The sequence below is a fragment of the Ranitomeya variabilis genome, chromosome 5 (assembly GCF_051348905.1).
Source record: "Ranitomeya variabilis isolate aRanVar5 chromosome 5, aRanVar5.hap1, whole genome shotgun sequence".
NCBI lineage: Eukaryota > Metazoa > Chordata > Amphibia > Anura > Dendrobatidae > Ranitomeya > Ranitomeya variabilis.
In genome coordinates, this window is record NC_135236.1 from 583,827,249 (window position 1) to 583,851,406 (window position 24,158).

The 24,158-nt window shown below is 43.4% G+C and overlaps 1 long non-coding RNA gene across 1 annotated transcript; it reads left to right on the forward strand.

The window, feature by feature from the left end:
- Window positions 1-1,361: 1,361 nt before the first annotated feature.
- LOC143773862 (uncharacterized) lies at window positions 1,362-6,533 on the forward strand. Its single transcript, XR_013215410.1, has 3 exons — window positions 1,362-1,567; window positions 3,300-3,428; window positions 6,335-6,533. It is a non-coding gene; the product is annotated as an uncharacterized LOC143773862 (long non-coding RNA).
- Window positions 6,534-24,158: the final 17,625 nt, after the last annotated feature.

Sequence of the window (24,158 nt, forward strand, 5' to 3'; positions counted from 1 at the left end):
TATGGTCAGGAGGATAATTCCTGGGTGGTTGCTTCTGATGTGCATGCGGCCGATTTAGTTCGTGCCTTTCACGCTGCTCATCCTGATCGCCCTGGTGGTCTTGGTGAGGGTTCGGTGACCCCTCCTTAAGGGGGGGGTACTGTTGTGATTTAGACTTTTTGGCTCCCTCTTGTGGTTGCTAGTGATATGACTCTGGGATTGTCTTTCCTCAGTTTGGGTCCCACCTGGGCCGTTAGTCCAGGGGTGTTGCTATATAAACTTCCTGGATCCTTAGTCCAGTGCCTGGCATCGTTGTAATCAGATCCTTCTGTTTGCTCCTGTCTGCTGGTCCTGGTTTGTGCAAAATTAAGCTAAGTCTTGCTTCATTGTTTTTTGGTTAATTGCTTTGCTCTTATTTTTGTCCAGCTTGTACTAAATGTGATTCCTGACTTTGCTGGAAGCTCTAGGGGGCTGGTGTTCTCCCCCCGGGCCGTTAGACGGTTCGGGGGTTCTTGAATATCCAGCGTGGATATTTTGATAGGGTTTTTGCTGACCATATAAGTCATCTTACTATATTCTGCTATTAGCTAGTGGGCCTCTCTTTGCTAAATACCTAGCTCATTCTTACGTTTGTCTTTTCCTCTTACCTCACCGTTATTATTTGTTGGGGGCTTGTATCCTACTTTCGGGGTCTTTTCTCTGGAGGCAAGAAAGGTCTTTCTTTTCCCTTCTAGGGTTAGTTAGTTCTCCGGCTGGCGCGAGACGTCTAGAACCAACGTAGGCACGTTCCCCGGCTGCTGCTATTTGTGGTGCTAGGATTAGATATATGGTCAGCTCAGTTACCACTGCCCTATGAGCTGGTTTTTTGTGTTTGCAGACTTAGTAATTATTTCTGAGACCCTCTGCCATTGGGGTCATAACAACCTCCACCTTGTTTTTTTTTTCCAGAAAAATGATTTTAAAAAGAATACATGATAAATCAGAGTTGGATGATCTTTTTCCATCTACTCAGGAGAAGGAAGCTTTGGCCAATTTGGAAGCCTTTCAGAGGAAGGTAATACCACATCGGTAAGCCAAAAATTTCCTATGTCTTTAATAAGAAAATCAAGAAATTTCCCTCTCTCAATCTCTGTCCTGCTATTGATGTTTTCACCAAGCTTGTTACTGCAGATATTGAGAAGTTGTGCCAGAATGGATTTGGGGGATCTAATTGCAGCAGGGCAGAGGGAGAAGCAATTGACACTTTGGCTAGGGTGGAAATATAGTCATCTGGCCAAATGAGATGTATGAGAGACAAGCATTAAAATTACTTAATGATAAGAATTGCTATCGTAAATTGACAAGTAATCCAATGCATTCATTTCAGGGAGAACTAGCTAGAACATTGGAAGATGCTTTTGTCAATGGGAATATTCCCCCAAAATTTGTGGAAATCATCAAGTAAATGCATCCACGCCTTCCAACCTTATATTTGATACCCAAGATCCACAAGAATCCTTTGGATCCTCCCAGGAGACAAATAATTTCTGGCAATGGAAGTCTATGTGAAGTGGTTACCAGAATCATTGACAACTATCTGAAGCCCTTGGTAAGTGAACTACCATCCTACATAAAATATACAAATTCAGCCCTACGTAGAATTGATAATATCCATTTGAGTGATATTGCAGTAATGGTAACCGCTGATGTAGGAGCGCTCCATAGTTCCATTCGACATAAAGACGGACTTCAAGTGGCACAGTGGTTTTTGAGTTCCAGCAATATGGACAAGGATATGGTTGAGCTGTTGGTACAATTATTGGAATATTCTCTAACACACAATATCTTTACATTTAAGAATAGCACATACTTACAAGTACAGGGTACGGCAATGGGGGCCAGTTGTGTCCCCTCTGATGCCAACCTATTCTTTGGGACATGGGAAATTAGAGATTTTTGTATGTGAACCGGTACCTCGGTCCAGCCTGCTCACGGGCTGGATGAGGTACATAGATGACATTTAGTTCATATGGGAGGGATCTAATGAAGATCTGAGTTTATTTATGGATAATCTGAACAACAATGATTTAAATATCAAGCTCACTTTCAAATTTGGAAGAGATATTGAATTTTTAGATCTCGCCATTGGTGTGGATGCAAATGGATATCTATACACCAATCTGAATAGGAAACCCACTGCCACAAACTCCTTTTTGCATGCAACATCATCCCACCCACCAGTCACTATTAGGGGTATTCCCATGGGGTAATTTCTGAGGACAAAAAGGACATGCACCAAGTCTGAGGACTTTGAATTTCAATCTAGGGATCTTATTGATCGGTTTCCGGAAAGGGGCTATAGTAGGAAGAACATCAGAAGAGGATATCAGAGGGCAGTGAGAAGTTCCAGAGATGAATTACTGTATGTGGGAATGAAAAAATCTGTAATTAAAGCCAATGACCTTGAACAGATTAGAATGATCACTACCTACTATAACAAATGGCATCAATTCAGAGAAGTAATTAATAGACACTGGAATATACTCTTCACTGACCCCATTCTAAAAAAGATCTTGCCACAAAAACCACAGATCACGGCAAGGAGATCAAGGAATTTGTCTGATACGCTGGTGCATAGCCTCTATGTCCCAACACAATCAAATAGGAAATCTACTGATGCCCTTAATGCTGTCTTTTTTCCATGTGGTCTGTGCAAGGCTTGTTTCAATACAATCAAAGCAAAAACTTTTGTTAATTTTGACAATACAAAGAAATATAATATCAGGAAATATATCTCATGTTCAACCCGATGGGTCATATATCATGCTACTTGCCCGTGTGGCAAAATATATATAGGCCTAACCACACGTGAATTAAAAGTTCAAATAAGAGAACATTGTAGAGATATTGAGAAAGCAAAAACGGTGGAAGATGAAACCACCTTAAAAACCCTGCCCAGACATTTTTGGAAGTACCATGGATACAGGACTGCAGGCCTGGTAGTTAAAGGGATCGACTCTATATCTATGGGGATACGTGGTGGAGATATGGGTAAGGTTCTGGCTCAACTAGAAAGCCGATGGATATACAGATTGGGAACGTTGGCCTCCCAAGGACTGAACAAAAGTTTCGGATTGGGGGCCTTTTTGTAAAAGGGATCTGGTTCAAGTGCATACTTGTTTGATATGGTTTTATCGGTATTGGGTTTGAGTCTTGTTTTGTTTGTTTTAATTTGTTTTATCTTATTTTGTTAGACACCGCGATAATGATAGCTTCCAGCTGATTGATTTAACCATGTGCCATTGTTTTTTTGAAATGTGGATATGTTTTTGTGCCCAAAGGATTGTACTGTAGAGAAGACCATGACGTGACCACCTTCTCTGGACTAATTTAATGAAAAATGAACAAATATCCCCAATTGAAATATGGATTTTTAACTAAAGGACGAACAGAAAACCTTTGGATGTTGGGTATTGTATTCTCTCTTTTTTCATATATGGACATTGATTAAGAGTTTTAAATTCTAATATTATATTATTTTTTTGATATGTCTGGTAGAGGGTTTAATCCATTTTGTCATATAGTTTATTTGTTACAAGCTAAACTGTTTGATTGTATCACAGGTTCAACTTTTTATATGTTCACAAAGTGACATAATCACTCTTCCTAACTTGTTTTTTAACTTATTAATTTTAGTAATTTATTCTAGACCTTATTCATCACGGTCTAACTTACACTTATTATGACTTTATCACTTATTGTGCGATGACTTCACATGATAGTTTCACAGTTATATGTATTATATTTGATTGATGTCATGTCTGATTTGCACTTTATGGTTCTATAGTACAGCCTTGGTCTGTCTCTAGAAGGATATCTCTAAAAGGATAACAGCAAATATTATAGCAGAAATATGCCAGAAAAATAACCCCCTGCTATAGATGCTTCATTTTTATTTTTATTTTTGCTGTGCTTTGTTATTGCTATCAATCTGACAAGTTATCTGCTTCATCCTCAGGTATGTCCGCTGGCTGCTACCCCAATCCCCTCACCATCACCCAACTTTCCTGATCTTCCTCACCCTGCTATTTCTTCCTGGTATGTCTGCTGGCTGCTACCCCATCACCATCACCCAACTTTCCTGATCTTCCTCACCCTGCTATTTCTTCCTGGTATGTCCGGTGGCTGCTACCCCTATCCCATCACCATCACTCAACTTTCCTGATCTTCCTCACCCTGCTATTTCTTCCTGGTATGTCCGCTGGCTGCTACCCCAATCCCATCACCATCACCCAACTTTCCTGATCTTCCTCACCCTGCTATTTCTTCCTGGTATGTCTGCTGGCTGCTATGACTGTTTTTTTTCCCCTTCCCCTGCATGTTTTCTCATTTTAATTCCTTGATGCCAATACACATTTTGGCTTTATCTTTCCATTTGGATCTATTTCCCCTTGCATTTTCCCTTCTGACTTGTAATTAATCCCCTCCAGTGTCTGTGACCAGCCTTCCTGCTGCCCCTCCCTCCCGATCACACCTGGCCTATTTCCTGAGCCCTTAGCCTGTTATAAATTCAGAGACACAGGTCTGTCTGGACCTTGGTCTGTCTCTAGAAGGATGGCTCTAAAAGGATAACAGCAAATATTATAGCAGAAATATTCCAGAAAAATAACCCCCTGCTATAGATGCTTCATTTTTATTTTTATTTTTGCTGTGCTTTGTTATTGCTATCAATCTGACAAGTTATCTGCTTCATCCTCAGGTATGTCCGCTGGCTGCTACCCCAATCCCATCACCATCACCCAACTTTCCTGATCTTCCTCACCCTGCTATTTATTCCTGGTATGTCCGCTGGCTGCTACCCCATCACCATCACCCAACTTTCCTGATCTTCCTCACCCTGCTATTTCTTCCTGGTATGTCCGCTGGCTGCTACCCCAATCCCATCACCATCACCCAACTTTCCTGATCTTCCTCACCCTGCTATTTCTTCTTGGTATGTCCGCTGGCTGCTACCCCAATCCCATCACCATCACCCAACTTTCCTGATCTTCCTCACCCTGCTATTTCTTCCTGGTATGTCCGCTGGCTGATACCCCAATCCCATCACCATCACCCAACTTTCCTGATCTTCCTCACCCTGCTATTTCTTCCTGGTATGCCCGCTGGCTGCTACCCCAATCCCATCACCATCACCCAACTTTCCTGATCTTCCTCACCCTGCTATTTCTTCCTGGTATGTCCGCTGGCTGATACCCCAATCCCATCACCATCGCCCAACTTTCCTGATCTTCCTCACCTTGTTATTTCTTCCTGGTATGTCTGCTGGCTGCTATGACTGTTTTTTTTTTTTCCCTTCCCCTGCATGTTTTCTCATTTTAATTCCTTGATGCCAATACAGTTTAATTTCATCTTTCCATTTGGATCTACTTCCCCTTGCATTTTCCCTTCTGACTTCTAATTAATCCCCTCCAGTGTCTGTGACCAGTCTTCCTGCTGCCCCTCACTCCTGATCACACCTGGCCTATTTCATGAGCACTTAGCCTGTTATAAATTCAGAGACACAGGTCTGTCTGGACCTTGGTCTGTCTCTAGAAGGATGTCTCTAAAAGGATAACCGCAAATATTATAGCAGAACTATGCCAGAAATGAGCCAGAAGTGAACAGAAGGTAAGACTAACCACTGTTAATAAATGTACTAAATTTCATTCCCTTTCCGGCACACTTATTCTCATCATGCTGACATATGCTCTAACAGTTTTGGCTCCCTTACTCCTCACTCTCCTTCGCTATCCTCAAACCCCAGCACCCCCTAACCAAGTAATAATCTCTCCTTCCCTCCTGCTTCCCCACCTGACCTCCTCTGCTGACCTGCTCCTCAACCTCAGATGTCTCCTAATAAAACACAAAACAAACCGCTCACTCTCCTTCTCCCACCTGCTCTGTCTCTCTCTGCTTCTCCTCACTGCTGGCGCCATATCTCCCAACCCTGGGCCCCCACAGCTCATACCTCCTATTACCACTCCCTCCTATCGCTCCCAACCCAATATAAACACCCAAAATCTTGCCCACCTCAAATCCGTGCCCATGACGCCCACCCCCATGCACCCTCTCTCTGGATCACTATGGAATGCCCGTTCCATCTGCAATAAACTTCACGTGATTCACGACCTCTTTACCTCTCATAATCTTTTCTTTATGGGCATCACCGAAACATGGCTGACACCCTCTGTCTCAGGACTCTGAAATTTTTTTACCTTTTGTGCATTACTGCCCTTTTCCAAGATGGTGTCTTTTGTCTCATGTGCACTGTGTCTTCCTGCTATAAAACTCCACCCCAGCCTTCAGTCTGTGCTAGAGTATTCTGCCTTGCTTCCAGCTCCTGACCTCTGATTACTCCCTGGCTATATACCTGCTCCTGTGAACCTGTGTGGTGATCCTGCTACTCTGCTCTGAGTTCCTGCTGCATACACCAGTTCCAGTAATCCTCCTTCATCTGCTGCTCGTATTTACTTCCATCTGCATTTGCTGGACATGTAAGCGTTTGCTGCTCTGCAAAAACCTGAGACTATTACCCAGGCCTCCCTGGTTGAGGTAAGATATTATTTGAACTGCCTTATAAGCTTATCTATCTGTGTTTGGACTAAGACAAGGATTTATTCGTGTCAAGTTTCCTCAAGAATAACAGTGCTTCATAGACTTTCTGCTTGATTGCATTTTCCTCTGAAGTTTCCTATAGACTGCTAAGCTGCGTTTAATATTTACACCAAGTGTGGACTTGAGTTTCTCTCTGCACCTGTTTGAATCACCGTGTGATAATATAGACTTTACCACTTATAAAACTGTGTCCTGTAGTTGTCTTGTTCCACGCAAAGAGTCTCCTGAGTTATCCCCTATAATTATTACAGGATACTCTAGCCATGAAAAAAAGGAGACTGTTGGAACAAGGACTGCAGAAAGCAGACTAGAGCAGGTGTTTTTCATAATTAGATCACTGCAGAAAGATGTGGAAGGTCTGCAAAAGAAGTTTGGAAGCTTTGAACACAATCAACAAGTGTTTGGACAAGCTTTGCAGGACTTAAGCAACCGCACGGCAGCCCAGGAAAACAAACTTGCTGGCATAGAGTCCCAGTATGGACGGGCTTTTCAGGACATAAGCACGCAAATAGCTGCACAAGTGACTTTACCCTCTGGGCAACAGCCACCAGCTAGCCCACCTAAGTTGCCCCATTCAGATTTAATGGTGATTGCGACAAATTTCGTGGCTTTGTGAATCAATGTATGCTATATTTTGATGTGCATGCTGACCGTTTTCCTACTGATAGATCCAAAGTATTGTGTGTAATAATGCTACTGACCTCACGAGCGCTCGCCTGGGCAAATCCGATGATTGAGTCTCGTGACCCACGGTTAAATAACTTGGATGATTTCTTGGCCGCTATGGCATTAATGTTTGATGACCCTAATCGCCATGCAACTGCTGAATCTGCTTTGTTGTCTTTACGCCAGGCTAAACGTTCTGTTATTGAGTATGCCACTGAATTCAGGAGATTAAACAGTGGATGGGTCACCTTTAATCTCTGGGCCTGTGGATCAGGAGACCATACCCCTTGAAATTGTGTTGGAGCCTAATCATCAGGAGCAACTTTCTTTCTTGCTAATTTCTTCTCATTTTCCTGTGATTTTAGGCATTCGTTGGTTGCGTTCTCAGAACCCAATTATCAACTGGGAGACTAAGGAGATTACCTTTCCAACAAAGAGCAACTCAGCGTTAACAGAAGCTGTCCCGGAGTCCACGGCTACGGAACCACATGTACTGGTATTTTCTTTACATCCAGCATATAAAGAGTTCTCTGACATCTGTGATGAGAAGAATGCAGATCAGCTTCCTCCACACAAGCATTATGACTGTCCCATTGAGCTGCTTCCTGGGGCAGCTATTCCTTTTGGTAACGTATACCCTTTGGCAGCACCTGAGCTTCAAGCCTTAAAGGAGTATATTGATGAAAATCTGGCCAAAGGCTTCATACGTCCTTCTTCCTCACTAGCAGGGGCACCTATATTTTTTGTAAAAAAGAAGGATGGGACCATGAGACCCTGTGTTGACTATCGGGAACTCAATAAGGTAACCGTATGAAACGTTTACCCTTTGCCTCTGATTCCCAAATTACTGGAAAGAGTCCGCCATGCTAAGGTGTTCTCTAAACTGGATCTTCGTGGGGCTTATAATTTGGTGCGTATTCGTCCAGGGGATGAGTGGAAGACAGCATTCAGATGCCGGTATGGACACTTTGAATCTCTTGTGATGCCCTTCGGGCTTTGTAACGCCCCTGCAACATTTCAACACCTTGCTAATGACATTTTCAGAGATTTGTTGGACCAGCTTGTGGTGATCTATTTGGACGATATACCAATCTTTTCTGACTCTCTACAGGAACATGAGGAACATGTCAAAACTGTTTTAAGATGTCTGAAAGAGAACCATCTGTATATTAAGCCAGAGAAATGTGAGTTCCATCATTCTGAGATACAGTTCTTAGGTTATATCATCTCTCCTCAGGGGCTGAACATGGAATCTGGTAAGATTCAGGCTATCCTTGACTGGCCGGTACCCAAGAATGTTAAGGAGGTCCAACGTTTTATTGGTTTTGCAAATTTCTACCGACACTTCATTCGAAATTTTTCTGATATTGTCCGTCCCATTACTTCCTTGACAAAGAAGGAAAAGCCCTTTAAGTGGTCATCACAGGCTCAAGAAGCTTTTGATCGGCTTAAGATCTGTTTCACATCAGCACCGCTGTTGATACACCCAGATGCAACACTTTCATTCATTGTGGAGGTGGACGCTTCTGATAATGCTTTGGGGACTATTCTCTCCCAAAGAACTGGAGAGAAGGGTCTGCTACATCCTTGTGCTTTCTTTTCCCGTAGACTAACCTCAGCAGAGAAGAATTACGACGTGGGAGACAAGGAATTGCTGGTTATTATTGCGGCTTTCAAAGAATGGAGGCATCATCTGCAAGGAGCTGCACAACAGATCATAGTGCTAACTGACCATCGCAATTTAGAGTTCCTTAAATCCGCTAGATGTCTTTCTCCTCATCAGGCTTGTTGGAACTTATTTTTAAATCAATTTAACTTTGTTATCTCGTACCGTCCAGGTCCTTATAATGGGAAGGCTGATACTTTATCCCAAATCCATGCTGCGGATTCCGTACCTGGAGCCCCGTCCAAGACCATTCTATCTGATGCCAATTAAATCGGAGTTATCCACGATCAGTACTTGTGGAAGGAGTGCAGGGAGGCCTATGACGGTGATGTATTTCTGGCCAACCCACCTGTGGATATTAATCTTGTCTTTAAGGGTGGCATGTGGTTCAGAGATCGACGTATCTACGTCCCTGAGGTCGTCCGTCTGCAGACCCACAAGTTGGTACATGACTCCAAGTTAGCTGGTCACAGGGGGGTACAGAAGACACAAGAGTTCCTGAGCCGATTCTTCTGGTGGCCAACTTGCCTGAAGGATACCAAGGACTATGTTCTCTCTTGCGAGGTATGTGCCCATTAAAAGACTCCTCATGTGGCACCTACGGGTCTTCTACAACCATTACCTGTTCCGTCCCGCCCTTGGGGGTCTATATCAATGGACTTTATTGTGGAGCTGCCTACATCGGGGGGCATGAATACAATCATGGTGGTAATTGATCGCCTGACTAAAGCTGCCCATTTTGTTCCATGCACCGGTCTCCCCTCAGCTAAAGATACAGTGAACTTGGTTATACAGAATGTCTTTCAGTTGCATGGGGTTCCGGATGAGATCATCTCTGACCGTGGAGTACAGTTCACTTCAAGATTCTGGAAGGGGTTTTGCTCTGCACTCAATATTAACCCCTTCACCCCCAAGGGTGGTTTGCACGTTATGGACCGGGCCAATTTTTACAATTCTGACCACTGTCCCTTTATGAGGTTATAACTCTGGGACGCTTCAACGGATCCTGGTGATTCTGACACTCTTTTCTCGTGACATATTGTACTTCATGATAGTGGTAAAAATTCTGTGATAGTACCTGCGTTTATTTGTGAAAAAAACGGAAATTTGGCGAAAATTTTGAACATTTCGCAATTTTCCAACTTTGAATTTTTATGCAATTAAATCACAGAGATATGTCACACAAAATACTTAATAAGTAACATTTCCCACATGTCTACTTTTCATCAGCACAATTTTGGAACCAAAATTTTTTTTTGTTAGGGAGTTATAAGGGTTAAAAGTTGACCAGCAATTTCTCATTTTTACAACACCATTTTTTTTTAGGGACCACATCTCATTTGAAGTCATTTTGAGGGGTCTATATGATAGAAAATACCCAAGTGTGACACCATTCTAAAAACTGCACCCCTCAAGGTGCTCACAACCATATTCAAGAAGTTTATTAACCCTTCTGGTGCTTCACAGGAATTTTTGGAATGTTTAAATAAAAATGAACATTTAACTTTTTTTCACAAAAAATTTACTTCAGCTCCAATTTGTTTTATTTTACCAAGGGTAACAGGAGAAAATGGACCCCAAAAGTTGTTGTACAATTTGTCCTGAGTACGCCGATACCCCATATGTAGGGGTAAACCACTGTTTGGGCGCATGACAGAGCTCGGAAGCGAAGGAGCGCCATTTGACTTTTCAATGCAAAATTGACTGGAATTGAGATGGGACGCCATGTTGCGTTTGGGGAGCCCCTGATGTGCCTAAACATTGAAACCCCCCACAAGTGACACCATTTTGGAAAGTAGACCCCCTAAGGAACTTATATAGAGGTGTGGTGAGCACTTTGACCCACCAAGTGCTTCACAGAAGTTTATAATGCAGAACCGTAAAAATAAAAAATCATATTTTTTCTCAAAAATTATCTTTTCACCCCCAATTTTTTATTTTCCCAAGGGTAAGAGAAGAAATTGGACCCCAAAAGTTGTTGTACAATTTGTCCTGAGTACGCTGATACCCCATATGTGGGGGTAAACCACTGTTTGGGCGCATGGGAGACCTCGGAAGGGAAGGAGCGCCGTTTGACTTTTCAATGCAAAATTGACAGGAATTGAGATGGGACGCCATGTTGCGTTTGGAGAGCCACTGATGTGCCTAAACATTGAAACCCCCCACAAGTGACACCATTTTGGAAAGTAGACCCCCTAAGGAACTTATCTATATGTGTTTTAAGCGCTTTGACCCACCAAGGGCTTCACAGAAGTTTATAATGCAGAGCCGTAAAAATAAAACAAAAATTTTTTCCCACAAAAATTATTTTTTTAGCCCCCAGTTTTGTATTTTCCCGAGGGTAACAGGAGAAATTGGACCCCTAAAGTTGTTGTCCAATTTGTCCTGAGTGCGCTGATACCCCATATGTGGGGGGGAACCACCGTTTGGACGCATGGAAGGGCTCGGAAGGGAAGGAGCGCCATTTGGAATGCAGACTTAGATGGAATGGTCTGCAGGCGTCACATTGCGTTTGCAGAGCCCCTAATGTACCTAAACAGTAGAAACCCCCCACAAGTGACACCATGTTGGAAAGTAGACCCCTAAGGAACTTATCTAGATGTGTGGTGAGCGCTTTGACCCACCAAGGGCTTCACAGAAGTTTATAATGCAGAGCCGTAAAAATAAAACAAAAATTTTTTCCCACAAAAATTATTTTTTAGCCCCCAGTTTTGTATTTTCCCGAGGGTAACAGGAGAAATTGGACCCCAAAAGTTGTTGTCCAATTTGTCCTGAGTGCGCTGATACCCCATATGTGGGGGGGAACCACCGTTTGGACGCATGGAAGGGCTCGGAAGGGAAGGAGCGCCATTTGGAATGCAGACTTAGATGGAATGGTCTGCAGGCGTCACATTGCGTTTGCAGAGCCCCTAATGTACCTAAACAGTAGAAACCCCCCACAAGTGACACCATGTTGGAAAGTAGACCCCCTAAGGAACTTATCTAGATGTGTGGTGAGCGCTTTGACCCACCAAGGGCTTCACAGAAGTTTATAATGCAGAGCCGTAAAAATAAAACAAAAATTTTTTCCCACAAAAATTATTTTTTAGCCCCCAGTTTTGTATTTTCCCGAGAGTAACAGGAGAAATTGGACCCCAAAAGTTGTTGTCCAATTTGTCCTGAGTGCGCTGATACCCCATATGTGGGGGGGAACCACCGTTTGGACGCATGGAAGGGCTCGGAAGGGAAGGAGCGCCATTTGGAATGCAGACTTAGATGGAATGGTCTGCAGGCGTCACATTGCGTTTGCAGAGCCCCTAATGTACCTAAACAGTAGAAGCCCCGCACAAGTGACCCCATTTTGGAAACTAGACCCCCCAAGGAACTTATCTAGATGTGTTGTAAGAACTTTGAACCCCCAAGTGTTTCACTACAGTTTATAACGCAGAGCCGTGAAAATAAAAAATCTTTTTTTTTTCCCCCACAAAAATTATTTTTTAGCCCCGTTTTGTATTTTCCCAGGGGTAACAGGAGAAATTGGACCCCAAAGGTTGTTGTCCTATTTGTCCTGAATACGCTGATACCCCATATGTTGGGGTAAACCCCTGTTTGGGCACACGGGAGAGCTCGGAAGGGAAGGAGCACTGTTTTACTTTTTCAATGCAGAATTGGCTGGAATTGAGATCGGACGCCATGTCGCGTTTGGAGAGCCCCTGATGTGCCGAAACAGTGGAAAACCCCCAATTATAACTGAAACCCTAATCCAAACACACCCCTAACCCTAATCCCAACAGTAACCCTAACCACACCTCTAACCTTGACACACCCCTAACCCTAATCCCAACCCTATTCCCAACCGTAAATGTAATCTAAACCCTAACCGTAACTTTAGCCCCAACCCTAACCCTAACTTTAGCCCCAACCCTAACTGTAGCCTTAACCCTAGCCCCAACCCTTGCCCTAACCCTAGCCCTAATGGGAAAATGGAAATAAATACATTTTTTTTATTTTTCCCTAACTAAGGGGGTGATGAAGGGGGGTTTGATTTACTTTTATAGCGAGTTTTTTAGCAGATTTTTATGATAGGCAGCCGTCACACACTGAAAGACGCTTTTTATTGCAAAAAATATTTTTTGCGTTACCACATTTTGAGAGATATAAATTTTTTCATATTTTGGTCCACAGAGTCATGTGAGGTCTTGTTTTTTGCGGGACGAGTTGACGTTTTTATTGGTAACATTTTTGGGCACGTCACATTTTTTGATCGCTTTTTATTCCGATTTTTGTGAGGCAGAATGACCAAAAACCAGCTATTCATGAATTTCTTTTGGGGGAGGCGTTTATACCGTTCCGCATTTGGTAAAATTGATAAAGCAGTTTTATTCTTCGGGTCAGTACGATTACAGCGATACCTCATTTATATTATTTTTTTATGTTTTGGCGCTTTTATACGATAAAAACTATTTTATGGAAAAAATAATTATTTTTGCATCGCTTTATTCTCAGGACTATAACTTTTTTACTTTTTTGCTGATCATGCTGTATGGTGGCTCGTTATTTGCGGGACAAGATGACGCTTTCAGCGGTACCATGGTTATTTATATCTGTCTTTTTGATCGCGTGTTATTCCACTTTTTGTTCGGCGGTATGATAATAAAGCGTTGTTTTTTGCCTCGTTTTTTTTTTTTTTTTTTTCTTACGGTGTTTACTGAAGGGGTTAACTAGTGGGCCAGTTTTATAGGTCGGGTCGTTACGGACGCGGCGATACTAAATATGTGTACTTTTATTGTTTTTTTTATTATTTAGATAAAGAAATGTATTTATGGGAATAATATATATTTTTTTTTTCATTATTTTGGAATATTTTTTTTTATTTTTTTTTACACATTTGGAAATTTTTTTTTTTACTTTTTTACTTTGCCCCAGGGGGGGACAATACAGATCGGTGATCTGCCAGTTTGCATAGCACTCTGACAGATCACCGATCTGAGAGAAGTGCAGGCTGCTTCACAGTGCCTGCTCTGAGCAGGCTTCTGTGAAGCTACCTCCCTCCCTGCAGGACCCGGATCCGCGGCCATCTTAGATCCGGGTCTGGAGCAGGCAGGGAGGGAGGTAAGACCCTCGCAGCAACGCGATCACATCGCGTTGCTGCGGGGGGCTCAGGGAAGCCCGCAGGGAGCCCCCTCCCTGCGCGATGCTTCCCTGCACCGCCGCCACATCGCGATCATGTTTGATCGCGGTGTGCCAGGGGTTAATGTGCCGGGAGCGGTCTGTGACCGCTCCTGGCACATAGTGCCGGATGTCAGCTGCAATAGTCAGCTGACACCCGGCCGCGATCGGCCGTGCTCCCCCCGTGAGCGCGGCCGATCGTGCTGGACGTACTATTCCGTCCTTGGGAAGTAGGGCCCACCCCACATGGACGGAATAGTACGTCTAATGACAGAAAGGGGTTAATGTCTGTCTCTCTTCCGCTTACCATCCCCAGACAAATGGTCAGACTGAGCGTACCAACCAGACGCTGGAACAATATCTAAGATGCTATGTCAGCCATCTCCAGGATGATTGGTTGGAGTTGCTGCCGTTAGCCGAATTTTCATATAATAATTCTCAGAGCGCCTCCACTAAATTTACACCTTTCTTTGCCAATCTGGGTTATCATCCGTGTATTTTACCTAGGTCTCCAATTAATTCTCCGGTTCCTGCAGTGGAGGAAAGGCTGACTGCGATGAGACAAAATCTGGAGGTTCTGAAGGAATCCCTGACCACAGCTCAAGAACGTTACAAGAGATCGGCTGATAGATTCCGTAAACCTGTACCCATGTTCAAGGTAGGAGATTCCGTGTGGTTAGCAACTAAGAATCTGAAGTTAAACGTTCCTTCACAAAAACTTGGACAGAAATTCATTGGCCCTTTCAAGATCAACGGTATTGTGAGCTCTGTGGCCTGCTGGCTGAAGCTGCCTAGGACTATGAAGGTACACCCAGTTTTTCATGTATCTTTACTAAAGCCTGTATCTCCTAATACCTTCCAGGGATGTGTTGTTCCACCTCCGCAGCCTGTGGTGATTGATGGGCAAGAACAATTTGTGGTGGAGGAAATTATTGATTCCAGGATTCGCAGGAATCGGCTCCAATATCTGATAAGATGGCAGGGATATCTCCCTGAGGAAGACTCTTGGGAACCTGTGGAAAACATCAATGCCCAACAGAAGATTTCTCGTTTTCATCAGAGATTCCCTGAGAAACCAGGTCCAGGATCATCCTGAGGCCGCTTCTAAGGAGGGAGTAATGTCAGGACTCTGAACATTTTTTACCTTTTGTGCATTACTGCCCTTTTCCAAGATGGCGTCTTTGGTCTCATGTGCACTGTGTCTTCCTGCTATAAAACTCCACCCCAGCCTTCAGTCTGTGCTAGAGTATTCTGCCTTGCATCCAGCTCCTGACCTCGGATTACTCCCTGGCTATATACCTGCTCCTGTGAACCTGTGTGGTGATCCTGCTACTCTGCTCTGAGTTCCTGCTGTATACACCAGTTCCAGTAATCCTCCTTCATCTGCTGCTCGTATTTACTTCCATCTGCATTTGCTGGACATGTAAGCGTTTGCTGCTCTGCAAAAACCTGAGACTATTAACCAGGCCTCCCTGGTTGAGCTAAGATATTATTTGAACTGCCTTATAAGCTTATCTATCTGTGTTTGGACTAAGACAAGGATTTATTCGTGTCAAGTTTCCTCAAGAATAACTGTGCTTCATAGACTTTCTGCTTGATTGCATTTTCCTCTGAAGTTTCCTATAGACTGCTAAGCTGCGTTTAATATTTACACCAAGTGTGGACTTGAGTTTCTCTCTGCACCTGTTTGAATCACCGTGTGATAATATAGACTTTACCACTTATAAAACTGTGTCCTGTAGTTGTCTTATTCCATGCAAAGAGTCTCCTGAGTTATCCCCTATAATTATTACACTCTGACACAGCGTCCCCTGCTGCAATATGTTACGGTGGCCTCCACTTCACCCACACGCCTCGCCCTGGCAACAAACATGGTGGAGGAGTGGGCCTTCTCCTTTCTTCCAACTGTACCTTTAACCCAATCCCACCTCTACCCTCCCTTATCCTCCCCTCTTTTGAAGTCCACTCTGTCCACATCTACTCCCCCTATAACCTCCAAATGGCCATCATATACCGACCTCCGGGCCCGACCACTGCCTTTATTGACCAATTCTTCACCTGGCTCCATCACTTTCTGTCTGCTGACATTTCCACCATCATCATGGGTGACTTCAACATCCCCATTGACACCCACCACCAGTCAGCAGCCTCCAAACTCCTGTCCCTTACTTCATTCTTTGGACTTACTCAGTGGTCCTCCTCAGCCACACAGACGGACACACATTAGACCTGGTATTCACCCGTTTATGCTCCCTATCTAACTTCACAACCTCCCCTCTCCCTCTATCTGACCACCATCTACTCTTTCTCATCCCTGTCCTCCTCACCTGTCACCCATGTCCAGCAACATGCGCACCCACGCAGGAACCTCGTGCACCTAGACACCCACACACTCTATGACTCTATCCTATCACTGTCCTCTATATCCTCACTCCACGACACAGACACTGCCACTGCTTTCTACAATGCCACTCTTGCATCAGCTATTGACACGGTCGCCCCTGTCATGCATAGCAGAGTGCGACGAACCAATAGACAACCCTGGCACAATAGCATCACTAAAAAGCATCGGTAAGTATCGAGATTTGCAGAACGGCGTTGGAAGAAAATGCATTCACAAGATGATTTCACTGCACTCAAACAAGCAACACTGGCATTCAAATCAGCTCTCACCTCTGCTAAACAGGCCTACGTCACAACCCTCATATCTTCCTTATCCCACAACACCAAACAGTTGTTCAACAATTTTAACTCCCTCTCCGCCCACCACTGCCCCCTCCGAGTTCCCTAATCGTTGCTGAGGACTTTGCCATACACTTCAAAGATAAGATAGACCAAACAAGGCAAGTCTTTGTTGTCAAACCACCACAACCCTTTTGTATGAGAGACCAATGCCCAAACCCCATAACTTCACTCTCCAAAATCTCTGAAGGGGAGTTTGCTCATCTTCTCTCCAAATCACACCTCACCACCACTTGTGCACTTGACCCCATCCCATCCCACCTCCTCCCCAACCTCACCACCACACTAATCCCATCCCTAATCCATCTCTTCAACCTTTCACAAACTTCTGGTACCTTCCCCTCTGCCTTCAAACATGCCACAATCACACCTATCCTCAAAAAGCCATCCCTTGACCCAACCGCTATGTCCAGCTATCGCCCCATATCTTTGCTCCCATTTGCTTCCAAACTCCTTGAGCAGCACGTCCATGCTGAACTTTCCTCTCACTTTTCATCTAACTCTCTCTTCGACAACCTACAATCTGGCTTCCGTCCCCACCATTCCACTGAGACTGCCCTGACCAAAATTACTAACGACTTACTTACAGCCAAAGCTAACAGACAATTCTCTATACTCCTCCTCCTAGACCTGTCCTCTGCCTTCGACACAGTTGACCACTGCCTCCTACTACAGATCCTCTCTTCCTTTGGCGTCAAAGACCTTGCCCTATCTTGGATCTCCTCATACCTTGCAACCGCACATTTAGCGTTTCCTACTCCCTTACTACCACTTCATCTCGCCCCCTCTCTGTTGGAGTCCCCCAATGCTCTGTCCTAGGACCCTTACTCTTCTCAATCTATACACTCGGCCTGGGACAACTCATAAGGTCCTATGGCTTCCAGTACCACCTATATGCCGATGACACTCAGATCTACCTTTCTGGCCCAGATGTCACCTCTCTGCTGTCCAGAATCCCAGAGTGTCTATCAGCCATATCCTCCTTCTCCTCTCGCTTCCTCAAGCTCAATGTGGACAAATCTGAACTCATTCTCTTTCCTCCATCACGCATATCTTCCCTACCTGATCTGTCTATCAAAATAAATGAAATCACACTTTCCCCTGTCCCCAAAATCCGCTGCCTCGGAGTAACCCTTGACTCTGCCCTGTCCTTCAAACCGCACATCCAAGCTCTCGCCACCTCCTGTCGCTTCCAGCTCAAAAATATTTCCAGAATCAGTCCTTTCCTCAACCCACACTCTACCAAAATGCTCGTGCATGCCCTAATCATCTCCCGCCTCGACTACTGCAACATACCCCTCTGTGGCCTACCTTCTAACACTCTCGCACCCCTCCAGTCCATCCTTAACTCTGCTGCCCGACTAATTAACCTCTCTCCTCACTACACTCCTGCTTCCCCTCTTTGCAAATCCCTTCACTGACTCCCAATTTCCCAGCGTATCCAGTTTAAATGACTAACACTGACCTACAAAGCCATCCATAATCTTTCTCCTCCGTATATTTCCACACTAATGTATCAATATCTTCCCTCACGTGCTCTCCGGTCCTCCCAAGACCTCCTCCTCTCCTCCACGCTTATTCGCTCCTCACCCAATCGCCTCCAAGACTTCTCCCGAATATCACCCATCCTCTGGAACTCAGTGCCCCAACACATCCGGTTATCCACTACTTTTGGATCCTTCAAAAGAAACCTGAAAACCCACCTCTTCAAAGAAGCTTACAGCCTGTAAAGGCCACACGGCTACCTCAACACCATTGGAGCTACTGCAACCCTAGACCTACTGTTTCCTTCCCCATAATCCTGTAGAATGTAAGCCCGCAAGGGCAGGGTCCTCTTCCCTCTGTACCAGTGTGTCATTGTTAGTTTTGTTTACTGTAAGTGATATTTGTATTTTTATGTAACCCCTTCTCATGCACAGCACCATGGAATTTATGGTGCTATATAAATAAATAATAATAATAATAAAAATAATACAGCCTTACATGTATTTAGGTCAGTGTCAACCACACAATTTTAAATAGATGTTAATAGATTTATAGACACCATTGGCACCTTGATGTGCGCATGCGCCTTGTAGTCGTGGCCGGACTCTCCTACCCGTGGCAAAGATTGGGCTCGTGACTTCCGGCTGGCCTAAGCTGGGTTGAATATGCAGGTTCTGTCACTGCCGGGGGTGGGCTCCACTGGCTACAGCGCCGAGGACGCATGCGCCGTTTTTTCTTGATGTCACGTGGTGAACACAGGACCCAGTGGTCAATCTAATAGAGCCGCCCAGTGTTCCATTGAGTAGGGTGGCTCAGATCATGCGCACTTACCAAATGAGCCCCAGAACTTAGTTGTTTATTATCATTTAGGCAGTTTATGGAAATCGGAATTCCTTTAAGTGTAGAGAGATTATCGATATGATCTACATTATGACATTTGCATGGATACGATTTTAGCTGTGCCTCTCTGATCACATGACCAGATAGTTCACAAGGCATGTGATATTATGGGGAGTATAGGTAGTCCCAATTTTTGCGACGTTTGGCCGTGTGCACCATGATTGGTCCGGTTGTCTGACCCATATAGGTGCTAAATTGATTTATTTATATAAACTAATCATAAGTAGAAATGGGCATTTTATGGATTGATTTGAGTGGGTCGGACTGCCGGGCGGATCTGGGCGTTCATGACCTTGTGGAGCGCAGTGCGTTTCACTGTTGTCATTTCCAGGCATATGGGTTGAGACTGCCCGTAATGACCGGTTTGGGCCTTTTGCATTGATGGCAGGAGGAGCACATTGCGTTCCACAGCTATCATTTCCGGTCATGCACCTTGGTAGTATTCCAATTGACCGGGTAATCTCCAGGGTATTTGTCAGTACATGGAGCGCAATGCGTTCCACTTCTGTCACTTCCGGACCTGCGCATTGGAGTTGAGTGCAGTTATCAGACCGGATTAGCCATTCTTCTATAATAATCAGCTGGCATTTGTGGATAGCGATTGGCTGGGAGGGCGGTTAAATACACTCCCATTCTCCCCTTCTAACATACACAGAAAAATCAATTGAAACACACATTGGGGTTTACGCAGCTCTCGTGTGGTCCCACTGAGGTAATTATGTTTGGATAATTATGCTATTGTGGTAATAAAGTCAGCAATGATTATATGCATTTGAGCACTGTGTTGGGGTTTCTCTACAGGTCACTTTGTCCGGGATATTATCCATGACTTTTATGGTAATATCATTAGAAACATTACTGAATGCATAGTTGCTGCTTGCTACATAATATATATATATTTTTTTACTGCTTGTGGAACGATATCTGATCTGCTTTAGATAGGAGGAATTATTATAATAATTTTGTGTATTTAAAATAAGTTTTCATTTTTTATATAAATAAAATATATTTTTTAAAAACAATACATTCTGTAGCCTGTCCAGTATGTGGGAGGTTTTTGGTGGTAGATTATATTACAGGAGTTAATGCAGTGAGGAGGATAATGAGGTCCAGGATTACACTATATTACAGGAGTTACTGCATTGAGGGGGATAATGAGGCCCAGGAATACATTATATTACAGGAGTTATTGCAATGAGAAGAATAATAAGGCCCAGGAATAAATTATATTACAGTAGTTACTACAGTGAGGGGATAATGAGACCTAGGAATACATTATATTACAGGAGTTACTGCAGTAAGGGGGATAATGAGGCAAAGGCGTACATTATATTACAGGAGTTAATGCAGTGAGGAGGATAATGAGGCCCAGGAATACGTTATATTACAGGAGTTACTGCAGTGAGAAGGATAATATTCCAAAGACATACTGATAGGGATTTTAGATTGTGAACCCCATCGGGGACAGTGATGACAATGTGTGCAAACTGTAAAGCACTGCAGAATATTTTAGAGCTATATAAAAAAAATAAAAGATTACACAGGTCTGCGACTAAAAAGCTGTTTGATTATTTTCATCTAATTTCCATGTATTTTGGTGTGCTTGTACTGAAAACGAAAAAAATATTGAAAAAAATCCTGGACGTCAGGATTAGCCACAAAATGCAAAATTCTCTTCAAATTTAGTATATTTTTCTCAATTTTTGGTATTTTTTTTATCTTAGGGTTTTGAAAGTCAAAATTACTGTTAGTTAATTCACATCAATGCATTGAAGATATACAATGCCAAAAAAATATAACTTTAAAAGAAAAGAACTTTCAGAGTGAGCTAATGAAACCTGCATCAACATGTTGCAAGCTGAACGAGCAGGCTCTGACATGCCCGGGCTTGATTCAATTGTTTTATCTTGGTTCTCACCTGTTCACACTTTTTCATCTCAGTTTGTGTTAGCTCTTCATATTCAACCATGTTTCCCAAAATTAGCATTATGGCTCAGCGGAAGTGTATTAATTCGCCTGACAGTTTCTCTTACATTTGTGGTGAATATACAGTGTTGAAGCAACAGCTGAATATTACAAATTTTGTGAAAAAAGTATACTTCGCTTATTTCAGACTAAAGCTTGGAGATCAAGATAAAGCTTGGGCGCCTCATAAAGTGTGCAAACGGTGTGTTGAGGACCTCCGAATTTGGTTCAAGGGTAAGAAAAAAGCTTTTCGTTATGGGATTCCTATGGTATGGCGAGAGCAAAAGAATCATAGTGACGATTGTTACTTTTGTTCATGCGATGTGAAAGGGTATAATTCAAAATGGAAGAATTCCATTTCATACCCCAATATTCACTCAGCATTTCGTCCCATCCCCCATGGCAAAGATATACCAGTACCCAAGGCTCCTGCTACCTTGGAAGAGATAACTAGCTCCGATGAAGGTGGAGTCATACCTGAACCAGATGATGAATCAAGTTCTGACTTTGAAGATGATACAAGACCAAAATTGTTTTCCCAGGAGGAGATGAATGATTTGGTAAGAGACTTGAATCTTCCCAAAGATGCCGCTGTGTTACTCGGATCAAGGCTCAAAAGCAAGAATTTATTGTTGCCAGGAGTGTCTTTTTCATGGTTCAGACATCATGAAAACAAGTTTGTTCCTTATTTTGCCCAGGAAGATAAGTTGGTTTATTGCACCGATGTCGAAGGTTTGATGGGTCAATTCAAAATCCAATATGATTCAGCGCAATGGCGTCTTTTTATAGATTCTTCAAAAAGAAGTCTGAAAGCAGTTTTACTCCACAACGGTGCTTTTTATGCTTCCATCCCTGTAGGTCATTCTGTACACCTCAAGGAAACCTACGAGAACTTGGAATTGGTTCTTCGTAAACTTAAATATGAAGACCACGGTTAGCAAGTGTGCGGGGATTTGAAAGTCTTGTGCATGCTGCTCGGGCAACAAGCTGGGTATACCAAATACCCTTGTTTTCTCTGTCTATGGGACCGACAAAATCACTGGACCAAGAAGAATTGGCAGGCGAGGGTGCTCACAGTTGGTGAAAAAAATGTCCTCCGAGAAACTTTGGTTCTTCCCCATAAAGTTCTTCTACCACCTCTCCACATTAAATTGGGATTGATGAAGCAATTCGCAAAATCACTTCCAAAGGATGGAGAATGCTTCAAATACTTGGTCACCAAGTTTCCAGGCCTCTCGGAGGCAAAATTGAAGGAAGGTATGTTCGTCGGACCAGACATTAGAAGGCTTATAGCTGGTCAAGAGTTTATCAATACCATGACGCATCCTCAAAAAGAAGGGTGGTTTGCATTTAAAAAGGTCGTAAATACATTTTTAGGCAATAACAAAGACCCGGACTACAAAAAAATCATCGGACAAATGCTGAAAGCATTTCAAGCTTTAGGTTGCCTCATGAGTTTGAAAGTGCATTTCCTCCATTCCCACCATGACAACTTTCCTGAAAATTTGGGAGCTGTGAGTGAAGAGCAAGGTGAATGATTCCACCAGGACATTAAAGAGATGGAAAGAAGATACCAGGGAAGATGAAGCATTATAATGATGGCAGACTACTGTTGGATGCTTCAGATAGACATTCCAGATGCTACTCACAAGCGTAAATGTACCAAGAGAAGCCTCACAGGGAAGAAGAATCGATTTTAGTGTGTGTTAGTGAGCTCATTGCAGTTAAAAAATGATTTTCATGAAACATTTGTAATAAAAAATTAATTTTATGAGTCTATTTTCATTTATTTTGAGGTATTGTCTTATTTAACATAGTTACTTAAATTGTCAGAAAACGTGATGTCCTATGACAAAACGGAGGTCATTTTCGGATTCAGCGCACTTAAAAACAAAGATTACGTGGAATAACCAAAACAGCTCTTGAGAAAAATTTTTTTGCCGACCTGTGTTATTATTATAGCTATAATGAAACCTAGGAATACATTATATTACAGGAGTTAGTACAATGAGGATGATAATAAGGCCTAGGAATACATTATATCACAGGAGTTACTGCAGTGAGAGGATAACAAGACACAGGAATACATTAGATTAGACCTCACCACCACTTGTGCACTTGACCCCATCCCATCCCACCTCCTCCCCAACCTCACCACCACACTAACTCCATCCCTAACCCATCTCCTCAACCTTTCACTAACTTCTGGTACCTTCCCCTCTGCCTTCAAACATGCCACAATCACACCTATCCTCAAAAAACCATCCCTTGACCTAAGCGCTATGTCCAGCTATCGCCCCATATCTTTGCTCCCATTTGCTTCCAAACTCCTTGAGCAGCACGTCCATGCTGAACTTTCCTCTCACTTTTCATCTAACTCTCTCTTCGACAACCTACAATCTGGCTTCCGTCCCCACCATTCCACTGAGACTGCCCTGACCAAAATTACTAACGACTTACTTACAGCCAAAGCTAACAGACAATTCTCTATACTCCTCCTCCTAGACCTGTCCTCTGCCTTCGACACAGTTGACCACTGCCTCCTACTACAGATCCTCTCTTCCTTTGGCGTCAAAGACCTTGCCCTATCTTGGATCTCCTCATACCTTGCAACCGCACATTTAGCGTTTCCCACTCCCATACTACCACTTCATCTCGCCCCCTCTCTGTTGGAGTCCCCCAATGCTCTGTCCTAGGACCCTTACTCTTCTCAATCTATACACTCGGCCTGGGACAACTCATAAGGTCCTATGGCTTCCAGTACCACCTATATGCCGATGACACTCAGATCTACCTTTCTGGCCCAGATGTCACCTCTCTGCTGTCCAGAATCCCAGAGTGTCTATCAGCCATATCCTCCTTCTCCTCTCGCTTCCTCAAGCTCAATGTGGACAAATCTGAACTCATTCTCTTTCCTCCATCACGCATATCTTCCCTACCTGATCTGTCTATCAAAATAAATGAAATCACACTT